Here is a 16,461-nt window from a genome sequence, read left to right as displayed (position 1 = left end):
CATTAACAGTATATTAGATATCAAGAGTTGCCGTATACTCCTTATGAAGATGCTTTAAAATCTCGACCAAAAAATCATCTAAATTCAATTCGATTTAATTAACATGCCATCAACTTCGAAAATTCATAAAATAATTATCATCACCACAATATCCACTGTGTTGTAGCAATGTAGGTATTTCTACCGCTGTTTAGATTTCAACTTTGCATTACAAATTTTCCCCAAATTGGTCAGTTTCTGAGGAGCAACTTTGATGAATTTTTTTTTTTGCTTCGATTTTGTGCGCAGAAGCTACTATAATTATTAGGTTTCTTTGAATTCCAATTTATAGTATCCATATTTAGTGGGAGAAAAATCAGGCTGAGAAAATCATGCGTATATCGTTGAATATGAAGAGGGAAGCGATCTGGCTATATATGGGAAGAAATTTTGGGGTACCAATGATCATTTTAAATTTTAGTGGCAGAGGTTGTCATAAAGTCCTATATAGTGGGGTATTTATGTCATTTGCCCTAAAATCTTCAAACGTTTGAATTGACAGCATATTCTGTAATATTTTATAAAAGGTAACTCTTAACGTAGTTGTTCCAATTAATTTCTTATGAAATTTGAGTTCAACATCTAAGAGTTATAAAGGAAATGTTTATATATTACTTTCTCACTTTTATTTTATGTGAAGCTATTATACATGTTTTAAATTGATTTTATGACTACGTGATACTTTATAATAATGATTTAAGAATATGCTTAAGTTATGACTTGTTGAATTGGGCCTAAAGGATTGGTTTACCGTGTTGAGCTTTATTATTTATCCATAGTCATATACATGCTTTATTTGCTCCATGATTTGGTAGTTTCTATGGATTAATTGACTCATCTTAAATAATATGACTAGACTTAAGCACTCTTAAATGCTTATTGAACCGTTATAATAAATTGAACTACATGACTAGCCATAACCATCTTTTAGTCGTATGAGCTTTTATCCGTATTCCTGTTGTTATGTCCGGTGCTTCTTTATCATATTGTTTCATATACATATGCATGAGTGAAGAGTTGGTTGGTGTGGAAAGTTGAGGTTTTTGCACTATGAATCCTTTGAGAGGATATTGATTATTGATCATAAATGGTAAGATGACCAATGCTTGGATATGAATTTATCCCTCTGGATCCAGATAATTATCCATATTACCTTGTGCCTTGTGAGCGTAGGCACCGAGATTTTTCATGCTTGTTCGACATATGACCTGTGTCAGGCACATGAATTTGTGCTGTGAGGCATTGGGAAAGGATCCTGAGCATACATATACATACTTTGACTCATGCAACGACTTTATATAAATATTGTTGACATGTTTCATGTCTTTATTTGATAATTGAGATGTTGATATCTTATTTGATATCTTTTGTCTTTGAAGTATGCCTAAATTCCATATGATTTGTGTTTTGATCTTTCGTACTCATTTTCTGATACCATGCTTTACTCCGTATATTATTTTTGCTTTCACCTGATTATTAGACTGTTAGTGAGTGTCGATGTCAGGCCCTCGCCACTACTTCTTAGATGCTAGACTTGATACTTACTGAGTACCGTGGCTTTGTACTCATACTATACTTCTGTATATTTTGTGCAAGTTTTGTGGCTGGTGTTAGCGGCATTCATCTCGCAGAGTAGGTCTTATAGAGACTTCATGGTGAGCTGCTTCACTTGATCGATACGCATTACATGAAATCCCCCTACTTATCTATTCAGTCTATCTATTTCTGTCAGACAGACATTGTTATATAGTTCACACTCTTTATTTTGTGTTGGATTACGTGGCGTATACATAGTCATATATTATACATATGTATACACCATGCATATTGATTATCTCTTATACGTATGCATATATCTTTGTATATTTATCTCTCTTGTACATATGAATATATTCCTCCATATGTTACTCTGATATGGACTGAGGTTTAGACACGAAGGGATATTCCATGCGGATTGATAAGATTATGGAACAATATGTCATTCAATGCAAATTGATATGATTATTACACGATTTGGTTATTCCGTGCACTCAATATGAATATGGCATGATAGGACACTCCGTACAGATTTGATAATTGATTATGGAGCTATAAGGCTCGGGCGCATGAATTTTGATCCATCCCTCTAGATTCATGTGATAATCCATTTTTCCCTGGGTTGTGTGTGCATAGAATTGTGAGAAACCAATGGGTTTTTGATTTGTTTATGATATGTGATTCGATTGATGAGTTTGAACATAAATATGGAAGCTTTATTTATTTAAGTAAATCCTTTATGTGTATTCATGCATTTTTACATGTTGTATTCATGCATATCATCTAAAAATACTATTTGATGTATTTTACATATGCATGAGACGTGCTAACAGGTTGTTGGATACTTGGATAGACATTCTAAACTCATTTAGAAGTATTCAAATAAATGCTATTGATGCATATCTCCTTTATATGCAGATTTGGTGCGTTGGTATATTTTTTTGATCATGTGATCTGAGAAAACATACTTATTATCTTCTATTTAGACCGTGTATCTTATTATTTATATTGCAAGGACCCGATAAGTCATTTTGAGTTCTAACGCTCCGTTCCATAATTTGAGACTTTGAATAGCTTCAGTTGATGTTTATGACTTGTGTGCACAATTCGTTTAGCTTACCTAAAGGTTTTTGATGTGTTATGAAAGAGGTATTGAAATTCTAGAGTCTTAATATTGTTTGAGTTGACCACAATCAACATTCTTGGTAAGCGACCTTGGATCAGTATTTTAATAATTTTGATAGGTTCATATAATAATTCTGGACTTCCACATATGTTTTGTTTGGTTCCCGAGTGACCCGAGACCATTTTAGTGCTAATAATTGAAATTTAGAAATTTGAACTTACAAAGAAGAGATAGTAGCTATTTTAGATAGACAGGTCCGAAAGTTGAAATATAAGGAGATTCCTTTCGCGAAAGTGATTTGGAAAAGGCAACCGGCTGAGGAAGCTACTTGGAGTCCGAGCCCAATATGAGGAGTAGATATTCACATCTCTTTGCCAGTTCAAGTACATTTGTATGTCTATACGAGGATGAACGTTTCTTTTAGAGGTGGAGAATGTAATGACCCGATAGGTCATTTTTGAGTTCTAGCTCTCTGTCCCTGTGATTTAAGACCTTGAATAGCTTCATTTGATATTCTATAACTTGTGTGCATAGTTCGTTTTGATTTTTGAATGGTTTAGATGAGTTATGGAAGAGATATTCAAATTCTAGAGTCTTAATTGTAACGACCCGGTCGGTCGTTTTGAGTATTACAACCCCGTATCCCCATTTACTTCTTAATTTATGCCTTACAGTTGATTTATAACTTATCGGGTTTGTTGGTTCGGGTCTAGAAGGATTTCAGAGTGAAATGAGATACTTAGTCTCATAGTTTATAACTTAAGTTGGAAAAGTTGACCGAATATTCACTTATGTAAAAATGACCTCGGAATTTAATTCTGATGATTTCAATAGCTCCGTATGGTGATTTTGGACTTATGAACGTGTCCGAAAAATTATTTGGAGGTCCGTGGTAGAATTAGGCTTGAAACGGCGAAAGTTGAATTTTTGAAAAGTTTGACCGGGGAATTGACTTTTTGATATCAGGGTCAAAATCCAATTATAAAAATTTTAATAGGTCAGTTATGTCATTTATAACCTGTGTGCAAAATTTGAGGTCAATGAGACGTTATTTGATAGGTTTCGACGTTGTTTTGTGAAAACTTGAAATTTCAAAGTTCATTAGGCTTGAATTGGGGTATGATTCGTGTTTTTAGTGTTGTTGGATGTGATTTAAAGACTCGACTAAGTTCGTATGATGTTTTAGGACTTGTTGGTATATTTGGTTGAGGTCCCGAGGGGCTCGGGCATATTTCGGATGGTATTCAAATTATTTTCCTTCATTTTTTGCACTGCTAGTAGGTGCTGATTTCTGGTGTTTCAAACCTTCTTCGCGATCGCGAAGATTGAGACGCGATCACGTAAGCTTACTTGGGGCAGGGGTATTTTTGTTCTATGCGGTCGCAGAAGAAGGAACGCGATCGCATAAGTGTATTAAGCTGTGCTTCGCCAACGCGTGGCGGAGGTCGCGTTCGCGTAGAAGGATTTGAGCAGTAGATGAAGAGAGGCAATTGCTCTACGCGATCGCATGAGGCTGAACGCGTTCGCGTAGGTTTGAGAGTCAGTGATCCGCGATTTTTGCGTTCGCGTAGGGTACAATGGGTGGGCAGTCTGCTTTGTGCTTCGCGATCGCGAGGCCATTTCCGCGATAGCGATTAAGAAAATCTGGGCAGTGGAAAACTGTTCTTCGCGATCGCGTGTGAATGTTTGCGATCGCGTATAGTAAATGACTGGGCAGAGAGTTTAAGTTCTGAAAAAGGGACTTCGTCCCATTTTCCATTTTTGACGGATTGGAGCTCGGGAAGAGGCGATATTTGGGAAATTTTCAGAGGAAACAATGGGGTAAGTGTTCTTAACTCAATATTAATTAAATTATCCAAATCCATGGTTATTTATAACATTTAATTGGTGAATTAAGTTAGAAAATTTTGAAAAACCCTCTTGGTTTAATTTGGAGATTTGAGGGTCGAGTTGACGTCGGATTTGAGTAAAAATTGGTATGGTTAGACCCGTGGTTGAAAGGGCGTTCATATTTTGTAACTATTGTCGGGTTCAGAGACGTGGGCCCCACGGGCGATTTTTGAGTGTAATTTCGAATTTTGTGGAAAAATTAGCATTTTGATATGGAATAAATTCCCATAGATTCGAGCTGTTCGGAAGTTGTTACGCGCATAATGTAATTTCTGGAGCATTATTTAGCTTGCTCGACATTGGATTCGGCTTGTTCGAGGTAAGTAACTCTTCTAATCTTGGAGCTGAGGGTATGAACCCTGAATATACGTATTATGTGAATTATTTGGAGGTGACGCATATGCTAGGTGACAGGCGTGTGGGCTTGCACCATAGAAATTGTGGCATAATTGTTTCATGGAATTTTGTAGTAAAAAAATCTTGGCATTTTCCATGCAGTTTTATGTGTTAAAGAAATTGAGTTAAGAATCATATTAAAATCATGTTGAGACTATGTGACAGTATTATTGGGACCCACAAAGGTCATATTGATGTGAATTATTTGTTTTAAATTAAAAATTCATACTTAGTCATATTCATTTCATTTCATATCATATCTCAGTCTCTGTTGTTATTTATTGATACATCATATCATTATTTTTGGGCTATTTTCATAACATTGTGAGCCCGAGAGACTGGAGAGATTGATGACTGAGTGAGGTCGAGGGCCTGATTGTGAGGATAATTATGGGATCGGGGTGCATGCCGTAGCAGGCCATATTGGCTTTATTATAGCACGTGAGTTGTCCATGGGGATAGAAGATATTGATACTATAGCACGTGAGTTGTCCATGCAGCACGTGCGTTATCCGTACAGATTATAGCGCTTGGGCTGAAGGAGCCCCTCCGGAGTTTGTACACACCACCGTGAGCGCATGTACCTACTAAGTGCGAGTGCCGAGTGCGAGTACCGAGCGATTGGGAGGACTGAGTGACTGTGAGGACTGAGTGTCTGGGAGGACTGAGTGACTGGGATGACTGAGTGAAATGATACTCTGAGAGTATTCATATGATTTTATTACTGAGTTGCATCGCATTGACATGCACACATGACATACAGGCATAGCGATGTATTTTTTCTCATGCTGTACGATATTACTTCATTCATGATTTCTCACATGTTGGCAGATAGGCAGAGTGATGCATTTGTTTTACACTGGTTATCTGGAAAGAAAAATGAAACATCTCATTTATTATTGAAAGGATTTTGGAAAAATTATTATTTTCAAACTTATTCATATTTTTGGCAACTTTGGCAAACAATTTGGGTTTTCACTGATGTACTTGAAAGAAAGAACTATTTTTAGAAATCATGATTTAGTTGAGCATTTTATATCTGAGTTACTTCTTGTATTTTTTGCTTTACGTTGTTATGGACTGTTGTGGACTATTGGTTTTGGACCCAACCTTGGTAAAAGCTCGTCACTACTTTCAACCTAAGGTTAGGTTTGTTACTTATTGAGTACATGGGGTCGGTTGTACTCATGCTACACTTCTACACCTTGCGTGCAGATGTTGATTGTTGATGTTGCTGCATTCGTTGGGAGCTGGATCTGAAGATGTACCTGCGTTTCGGTTGTAGCTACCTCTTGTTCATGGTAGCCTTATATTCATAAAACTCTGTTCATGTATTTCGAATAAATGATGTATTTATTTCATACCAGTTTTTGTAAATTCTATTCTTAGAAGCTCATGATTTGTACTAACAGTTCTTGGGAAATGTATAAGATTAAGATATTTATTTACTTAAATTGCTTTAATAATTGTTATTAGAATTTGATAGTTGATAGTTGGCTTACCTAGCGGGTTGGGTTAGGTGCCATCACGACTAGTTGGATTTTGGGTCGTGATAAGGTGGTATTAGAGCTCTAGGTTCATAGGTTCTACAAGTCATGAGCAAGTGTCTAGTAGAGTCTTGCTGATCGGTAGAATGACGTCCATACTTATCTTCGAGAGGCTACATGGCATTTAGGATAATTTCCCATCTTTCTTTCTTTATCGTGCGGAATTGATTCAGCTGAAAATATAACTCTTTGAATTCCTTCCACGCATTCGTATGCACACATGAGCGCTCGGTATCAACTGTACATCGCCGGCTTGTGATTCCATGGACGAGGTTCGAGGTGAGTATTATGTGTTTTGGTGATAGGCCAGTCTGGATGACTTGAGGCCATGGTTAGACCGCAGCTTAAGCTCGGTAGCTTCAGTTGTAACCTATACATTTGGACTCATATGTCCGGTAATGTCCCTACGAGTGAAATTTGTGGCTCGATGAGTGGTGGAATGGCTTTGTGATGAGTATGATGTAACTGCGGGATGCGTTAAGACGATTTGAATATGATGAAAAGTGTTTCCTTGGAATGTAAAGGAAGGCCATTGGGTGTTTGATTTTCATTTTGATGTAATGTACAGTCTCGAGTGTGAATGTTTTGAAGGATCTTTCATGATTGTTAAATTTTGGGACAAATAAAATTCTCATGTCTGGTTAATGAGTTTGGACTCGGAAAGATTAAGTGATCTCATAGTAATTGTAACTGCGAAAGGTTATAACGAGATACTAATTTAAGGTTAAGTAGGTGGGTTATTCCATGCGGACTAATCTACGTAAGTGTATTCCTTATGATGTGAGTAGAGAGTTTCTTTTCTGCCGACGGGGAGTATGTGTTAGGATTTGAATTTGAATCTGGTTGAGAAAGTTGACATGAGTGTTAAGATAATGAATGCGAGTCTAGCGGACGATTAAGGTATTTTTATGGTTGGCGTTGTACGAGCTTGAGAAGAATTTTTGTTGTACTGACTACGATATTATGATAGTAATAGAGTATGGGTATTGTGAATTATGGAGTGTTTTAATCTATGGCTTTGAGCCAAGTGGGGGAGTATGCTATTGACAATTTGATTTCATGGTTATGTGTTAAATTTTAATTTTGGTTTGAGGCATACTTGTGGGTTAGTTATGACTTGCAGAGGTGGAGTTCGAGAATGACTTGAGTAAGGAAATTTCTGGATACGGGTTATATTGCACTTATGAGTATATGAAAATCGTGGGATGAGTGAGTTGTTATATGTGAATGATGTAGTGCGCACAGAGTATGAATTTGATAGGTGGTATTAAAGTAGAGTTACTTCTTGGAGTGTTGTTGTGCTAATCGGACACGTGTCTTTTGGCCCATTTGGGTGGTGTAATGTGGATTTGAACAAATGGGGTGACTCTCGAGAAAGTTCTAATGGATTCGAGATTTAATATGTAACAATTGAGAATTTTTGGCGGATTTATTTATGGCTAAAATCTAAGATTTAAGTTGGATGGTGTCGAGACTTGTGGCATTTTTGTATATCATTATGGATTTTATATTTCTGTATTAGGAAGGTGAATGAAACGGCCTTAGACTCAAATAAGGTATTTTCAGAGTGGGTGTTTCGGTTGTGGTATTTATAGGGGTAATTATGATATGGTGAGACTTTACAGATGTTTTGGTGACAATATTCTTAGGTTTGGTGACCTACGTGGTTTGGTCGAGTTAGAAGAATTTAGTTTTAATAGCTTGGTTATGTGCAAATAGATTTCAAAGTGTTCTTGATGGTTTCTGCCATATATTGAACAAGATATTTTCTACTGATGTGGGAAACGTGTTGTGTATTATGATTTCCTCCTGGAAGGAAGCAAGAGGAAGGTTTCTAACTAACCAGGTATGTAATTTGCTGGTGACTCAGAGTTGATAATGGGATTCTTGTGCTTGTCACATGATGGCATAATAGATGTGATGTGTTGTGCGGGATTAGGATTTACATGTACAAGGTGATAGTTCAGTCTTGAAGAGCAGGTAACGAATGTTGGACAGCATAGTCAGTTTCAAATATTTCGATGAATGTTTTAACTACTCGGTAATTCCTGATAAGGTTGCGCATTTCAGAATGGCGCAATGTGTTTTGACTTACGGATGTTCATTGGAATTGCGGTACTCACCTGGTTGATAGACTACTGATATTTAAATTATTGCTATGTGGCACGGAAGAATTATGGAAGTATTCCTAGTGGGAGGATCGTGTATGAAAGATGTGTTGGTCATTCGAGTGCTGGAGTTGGGATCAGTTACGATGATTTATGTGTCCTATGAATTTAGAGACTGGGAGTTCTCAGAAGCATATTGTTTCAGGGTTGCGACCTGTTTGAGGTGAGTATTTTATTTAAACTCAGTGGAGGCACTAGTTGTGTTAATTATTTGTGATAGCTACGCGCTATGAGTGCACATATATGTGAGGTTGAGCCCATATGTGGGTATCAGGGCAAGTATTCCTACTCGAAAGAATGCTTAGGCTATGATATGCCTAGATTTGACTGTTAAGCGTATAGTTATAACATTTCCCATGTTCGTACCTTTGTTGAAAACTATCTGGGCTACATTTGAGGTTACAAAGAGGCTAATTCCCCTAAATAAACGGGGTAGTTACTATGTCTACGTTAAATTGCCTATTTGAAGTGTGATAGCAGACTTTGCACATGCTTACACTATGGCGTGTTATTTATACCAGTCCAAGAGCATGAGAATCTTATTTCATTATCATATATACAAGTGTGCTTGTTTAATTGCTCATGTATGATATGCTAGGACTAGAGGCCTGTGACCATGCCGGACGATTCATATTATTGGCACGTGAGTTGTCCGTGCCGTGTGTGGGAATTCTATTTCTATAATAAATTATCTGATCTATTAATTTCCTTCCTCTACAATTGTGCACATGTACCTACGGTTATCCTCTTCACGAAATTTGAGGAGTTGGTTGTAACATTGCGGTTGTGGTGGTGCTTGTTGAACTTGCAATACGGTTCTCTTTCTTGAGACATCTCCCATATTTGGGTACACAGATTGCGCAGTTGTGGCTTGAGTTATATTGATGTGGCGTGTCTGTGGGATAGTTGTGTTTAATAATATAAGGTCATTGGACCTAGAATGGGTACTATCGGGCTTGATTATGGTATATTTGGGAGGATAATATTGAAAGTCGACTTAGGAGAGGATTATGGTTATAGTTGGGGCGAGATAGATCCATGACTTGCTGATCTGATAAGGGGTCATGAGATTTCCGCGTGTTTCTTTTATTATTAACAGCGTACGAAGATGTTGGGATGAGGTTTTGTTCGATATGTGGTTTAATGCTAGTACTTGGTTGGTTTGAAGTAGTTATTGTGTTCAGGAATGGTGCTACGAGCGGGCGAGTTGTCTAATATTCTGGGTAAATTATATCCGCGATTATAGTTATGAATTGATGTAGCTTTTTCAGACTCATACATCGTGTAAATGTATGATTCGTGTCTTGAAAAGAAATTCTGAAGGTTGAGAATTGAATTCCAAGGTTTTTGGGTTAAGGTTAAATTAATGATTTTCAGTTGTATTGTGTTGTCAGGCCTATATAGAATAGGGTGACGTGGGATCACCCCTGGGTACGTGTATGGTAAGATAGAACAGTGATTTGATGGCTTGGAAATAACTCTTGGCACGTTCGAGGACGAACGTATGTTTAAGTGGGGGAGAATGTAACGACCCGGCCGGTCGTTTTGAGTATTACAACCCCGTATCCCCATTTAATGCTCAATTTATGCTTTACAGTTGATTTATGACTTATCAGGTTAGTTGGTTTGGGCCCGGAAGGATTTCAGAGTGAAATGAGACACTTAGTCTCACAATTGAAAACTTAAGTTGGAAAAGTTGACCGGATATTCACTTATGTATAAACAACCTCGGAATTTAATTCGGATGATTCCAATAGCTCCATATGGTGATTTTGGACTTAGGAGCGTGTCCGGAAAATTATTTGGTGGTCCGTGGTAGAATTAGGCTTGAAATGACGAAAGTTGGGGTATTATTCGTGTTTTTAGTGTTGTTGGATGTGATTTGAAGACTCGACTAAGTTCGTATGTTGTTTTAGGACTTGTTGGTATATCTGGTTGATGTCCCGAGGGGCTCGGGCGTGTTTCAAATGGTATTCAAATTATTTTCCTTCATTTTTTGCAATGCTGGTAGCTGCTGATTTCTGGTGTTTCAAACCTTCTTCGCGATTGCGAATATTGGGACGCGATCACGTAAGCTTATTTGGGGCAGGGGTATTTTTGTTCTATGTGGTAGCAAAAGAAGGAACGCGAACGTGTAAGTGTATTAAGCTATGCTTCGCGAACGCATGGTGGAGGTCGCGTTCGCGTAGAAGTATTTGAGCAGTAGATGAAGGGAGGCAATTGCTCTACGCGATCACAAGGGGCTGAACGCGTTCGCGTAGGTTTGAGAATCAGTGATCCACGATCGCGTGAGTGATTTTGCTTTCGCGTAGGGTAAAATGTGTGGGCAGTATGCTTTGTGCTTCGCGATCGCGAGGCCATTTTCGCAATCATGATTAAGAAAATTTTGGTAGTGGAAAACTGTTCTTCGCGATCGCGTGTGAATGTTTGCGATCGCGTAGAGCAAATGACTGGGCAGAGAGTTTAAGTTCTGAAAATTGGACTTCGTCCCATTTTTGACGGATTGGAGCTCGGGAAGAGGCGATATTTGGGAGATTTTCAGAGGAAACAATGGGGTAAGTGTTCTTAACTCAATATTGGTTAAATTACCCGAATCCATGGTTGTTTATAACATTTAATTGGTGAATTAAGTTAGAAAATTTTGAAAAACCCTCTTGGTTTAATTTGGAGATTTGAGGGTCGAGTTGACGTCGGATTTGAGTAAAAATGGAATGGTTGGACCCGTGATTGAAAGTGCGTTCATATTTTGTAACTATTGTCGGGTTCTGAGACGTGGGCCCCACGTGCGGTTTTTGAGTGTAATTTCGGATTTTGTGGAAAAATTAACATTTTGATATGGAACAAATTCCTATAATTTGGGTTGACTGAATCAAATTAATTGTGACTAGATTCGAGCCGTTCGGAAGTTGTTACGCGCAGAATGGAATTTCTGGAGCATTGTTTAGCTTGCTCGACATTGGATTCGGCTTGTTCGAGGTAAGTAACTCTTCTAATCTTGGAGCTGAGGACATGAACCCTGAATATACGTATTATGTGAATTGTTTGGAGGTGACGCACATGCTAGGTGATGGGCGTGTGGGCGTGCACCATAGAAATTGTGACGTAATTATTTCGTGGAATTTTGTAGTCAAATAATCTTGGCATTTTCCATGAAGTTTTATGTGTTAAAGAAATTGAGTTGAGAATCATATTAAAAATCATGTTGAGGCTATGTGCCAGTATTATTGGGACCCGCAGAGGTCATATTGATGTGAATTATTTGTTTTAAATTGAAAATTCATACTCAGTCATATTCATTTCATTTCATATCATATCTCAGTCTCTGTTGTTATTTATTGATACATCATATCATCATTTTCGGGCTATTTTCATGACATTGTAAGCCCGAGAGACTGGAGAGATTGATCACTGAGTGAGGCCGAGGGCCTGCTTGTGAGGATAATTATGGGATCGGGCTGCACGCCGCAAAAAGCCATATTGGCTTTATTATAGCACGTGAGTTGTCCGTGCGGATACTGATATTGATACAATAGCACGTGAGTTGTCCGTGCAGATTATAGTGCTTGGGATGAAGGAGCCCCTTCGGAGTCTGTACACACCCTAGTGAGCGCAGGTACCTACTGAGTACGAGTGCCGAGCGTTTGGGAGGATTGAGTGACTGAGTGACTGAGAGGACTGAGTTACTGGGAGGACTGAGTGAAATGATACTCTGAGAGTATTCATATGATTTTATCACTGAGTTGCATCGCATTAACATGCGCACATGATATACAGGCATAGAGATGTATTTTTCCTCATGCCGTACGATATTACATCATTCATGATTTCTCACACATGTTGGCATATGGGCATAGTGATGCATTTGTTTTACACTGGTTATCTGGAAAGAAAAATGAAACATCTCATTTATTATTGAAAGGATTTTGGGAAAATTATTGTTTTCAAACTTATTCATATTTTTGGCAACTTCGGTTAACGATTTGGGTTTTCACTGATGTACTTGAAAGGAAGAGCTATTTTTAGAAATCATGATTTAGTTGAGCATTTTATCTCTGAGTTACTTCTTGTATTATTTATTTTACGTTGTTATGAACTGTTGTGGACTATTGGTTTTGGACCCGACCTTGGTAAAAGCTCGTTACTACTTTCAACCTAAAGTTAGGTTTGTTACTTATTGAGTACATGGGGTCGGTTGTACTCATACTACACTTCTGCACCTTGCGTGCAGATGTTGACTGTTGATGTTGCTGCGTTCGTTGGGAGCTGGATCTGAAGATGTACCTGCGTTCCGGTTGTAGCTACATCTTGTTCATGGTAGCCTTAGATTCATAAAACTCTGTTCATGTATATTTCGAACAGATGATGTATTTATTTCATACCAGTTTTTGTAAATTCTATTCTTAGAAGCTCATGATTTATACTACCAGTTCTTGGGGAATGTATAAGATTAAGATCTTTATTTAATTAAATTGCTTTAATAATTGTTATTGGAATTGGATAGTTGAAAGTTGGTTTACCTAGCGGGTTGGGTTAGGTGCCATCACGACTAGTTGGATTTTGGGTCATGACATTAATGTTGTTGGAGTTGACCACGTTCAATATTCTTGGTAAACAACATCAGATCAGTATTTTGACAATTTCGGTAGTTTTTTGTGATTATTTTAGACTTGTGCCTACATTTGGTTTGGGTCCTGAGTAACCCAAGGCCGTTTAGTTGAAATTTTGAAATTTGAACTTATGAACTTTTGAAATTTTTGGTTTGATGGTTGATTCTTGATTTTCATAGGTGAAACTTTCAAAAGTACCTTCTTGCCCTTCTTAAAAGTCCTCGTGGCTTGTCCGCATAACTCTTCTGCCTACTCTGTGTTGTCCGAAGAGAATCTTGAATTAACTTCACCTTATCTAAGGTATCATGAACCAAATTCATGCCCAATATCCTAGCATCACCAAGCTCGAACCAACCAATAGGAGAACAACACCGCCTACTATATAAAGCCTCATATAGAGCAATCTGAATACTGGACAGGTAGCTACTATTGTACGCAAACTCCATTAATGGTAGGAAGTTATCCCAATAGCCTCCAAAGTAAATAATATAGGCTCTCAACATATCTTACAAAATTTGAATAGCCCGCTCGCACTGTCTATTCATCTGCAGGTGGAATGCTATGGTAAGATCCACTTGCATACTCAACTCGCACTGAACAGATCTCCAAAATTGCAATGTTAACTAAGCACCCCAGTCCGAATTATTGAAATAGGCTCACCATAAAAATAGACAATCTCTCTGGTGTAGATCTGAGCCAACTTCTCTGAAGTATAAGAAGTCATCACCAGAACAAAATGTGCAGATTTGGTCGATCTATCTACAATGAACCAAATAACATCAAACTTCCTCAAAGTCTGTGGTAATCCTACTCTCCCACCTCCACTCTGGTATAACCAACCTCTGAGTCAAACCACCTGGATGAATAGAATACCTCGAGTTATGAGTTTCCTCAAAACTCAACTCCCTCAAATCGTAAACATTAGGAACACAAATCTGATGTTGAAGTCGCAATACACCATCATCTCTAATAACCATCTTCTTAGCACCACCCACTGCAGCGTGTCCTTATGCACCAACAAGTGTGGATCATCATACTGGCGAGTCTTGATGCACTCAAACAAGGAAGACTACATAAAAACACAAGCAAGAACTCTACTCGGCTCGAAAATATCGAATCTCATAATCTGTTGGCCAAGGCCTGAACATCCATAACCAAAGTCCTTTCCTCAGCTGGAGTAAATGCCAAATCATCCATACTTTCTACTCATAGCATCATCTACCACATTTGCCTTACCTAGATGATACAAATAGTGATATCATAATTTTTCAAAACCTTTAACCACCTCTACTACCTCAAATTCAAATCCTTCTGCTTGACCAAGTGCTGGAGATTCCGATGATCAGTGTAAATCTCACACGATGTGCCGTACAAGTAGTGCCTCCAAATATTAAGAGCGTGCATAATAGTCGCCAACTCCAAATTAGAAACTGAATAATTATTCTCATGAGTCTTCAACTGCCGAGACGCATAAGTGATCACCATACCACCTTACATCAGTATCGCACCAAGTCCAATGTGTGAAGAATCATAATACACGGTATAAGGCCCGAACCTATGGGCAACATCAATAGTGGAGCCGTAGTCAAAGAAACCTTGAGCTTTCGATGGCTCTTCTCAAACTCATCAGACCATCTAAATAGAGCATATTTCTGAATCAACTTGGTCAATGGTGCTGCAAAAGATGAAAATCCCTCAACAAAACAACGATAGTAGCCTGCCAAACCAAGAAACTTTGGATCTCTATAGCTGAAGTAGATCTAGGCCAATTTTCAACCACCTCAATCTTCTTAGGATCAAGCTTGATACTATCATTAGATACAACATGACCCAAAAATACAGCTGAGTCCAACCAGAACTCACACTTCGAAAATTTGGCACAAATCTGATGATCTCTTAAAGTCTGGAGTACAACTTTCAAGTGCCGCTTATGCTCCTCCCTACTACGGGAGTAAACCAAAATGTCATCAATGAACACAATCACAAAGGAATTCAAATAAGGCATGAACATTCGGTTCATCAAATCCATAAAAGCCGCTGGATCATTAGTCAAACCAAACGACATCACCAAGAACTCATAATGACCATAACGAGTACTAAAAGCTGCTTACGGACACCTGAACCCTTAATCTTTACCCGACGATAGCTGGATCTCAGATAGATCTTGGAAAATACCTTGGCATCCCCTAATTGCTCAAATAAGTCATCAATACGAGGCAGTGGATACTTGTTCTTGACATTAACCTTGTTGAATTATAGATAATCAGTGCATATCCTCATAGAACCATTCTTCTTCTTCTCCACAAACAACACTGGCCCACCATAAGGAGAAACACTCGGTCTAATGAACCCCTTTATCAAGCAAATGCCGCAACTACTCCTTCAACTCAGCAGGAGCCATACGGTATAGTGGAATAGATATGGGATGAGTGCCCGAAACTAAGTCAATGCAAAAATCAATATCTATATCGGGCGACATGCCTAGTAAATCCGCCAAAAACTCTCTCACAATCGGCACCGAGTTCATGGAAGGAACCTCCGCACTAGAATATCGAATGTAAGCCAAATATGTTAAACATCCCTTCTCAACCATACACTAAGCCTTCAAAAATAAAATCACTCTACTCGCAGAACGGCCAAGGGTCCATCTCCACTCTACCTAGGCAACCCTAGCATAAATAAAGTCACAGTCTTGGCGCGACAATCTAAGATAGCATGATACGGAGATAACAAGCCCATAAGAAGAATAACCTCCAAATCCATCATATCCAACAATAAGATATCAACCGTTGTATCAAAACCATTAATCGTAATCACATAAGATCGGTACAGCTGATCAACTACTATATAATCCCCAACCTGTGTAGACACAAAAACAAGAATATTAAGAGAGTCACGAGGCATACTCAAGTGCTATGCAAAATATGAAGATACATATGAATAAGTAGAACTTGGATCAAATAACACTGAAGAATCTCTACGACAGACCAAAACAATACATGTGATAACTGCATCAGACGACTCTGCCTCAAGCCTACCCAAAAATGCATAATAGCGGGGCTGAACCCCACCAGTCTATCATCTTCCATTAGAACGATCTCTACCTGGATGACCTCCACCTTAGCTGATTAACCCCCATACCTAGCTGGCTG

This window comes from Nicotiana tabacum, chromosome 21 (assembly GCF_000715075.1).
Source record: "Nicotiana tabacum cultivar K326 chromosome 21, ASM71507v2, whole genome shotgun sequence".
NCBI lineage: Eukaryota > Viridiplantae > Streptophyta > Magnoliopsida > Solanales > Solanaceae > Nicotiana > Nicotiana tabacum.
Note: the sequence above shows the minus strand (reverse complement) of the source record.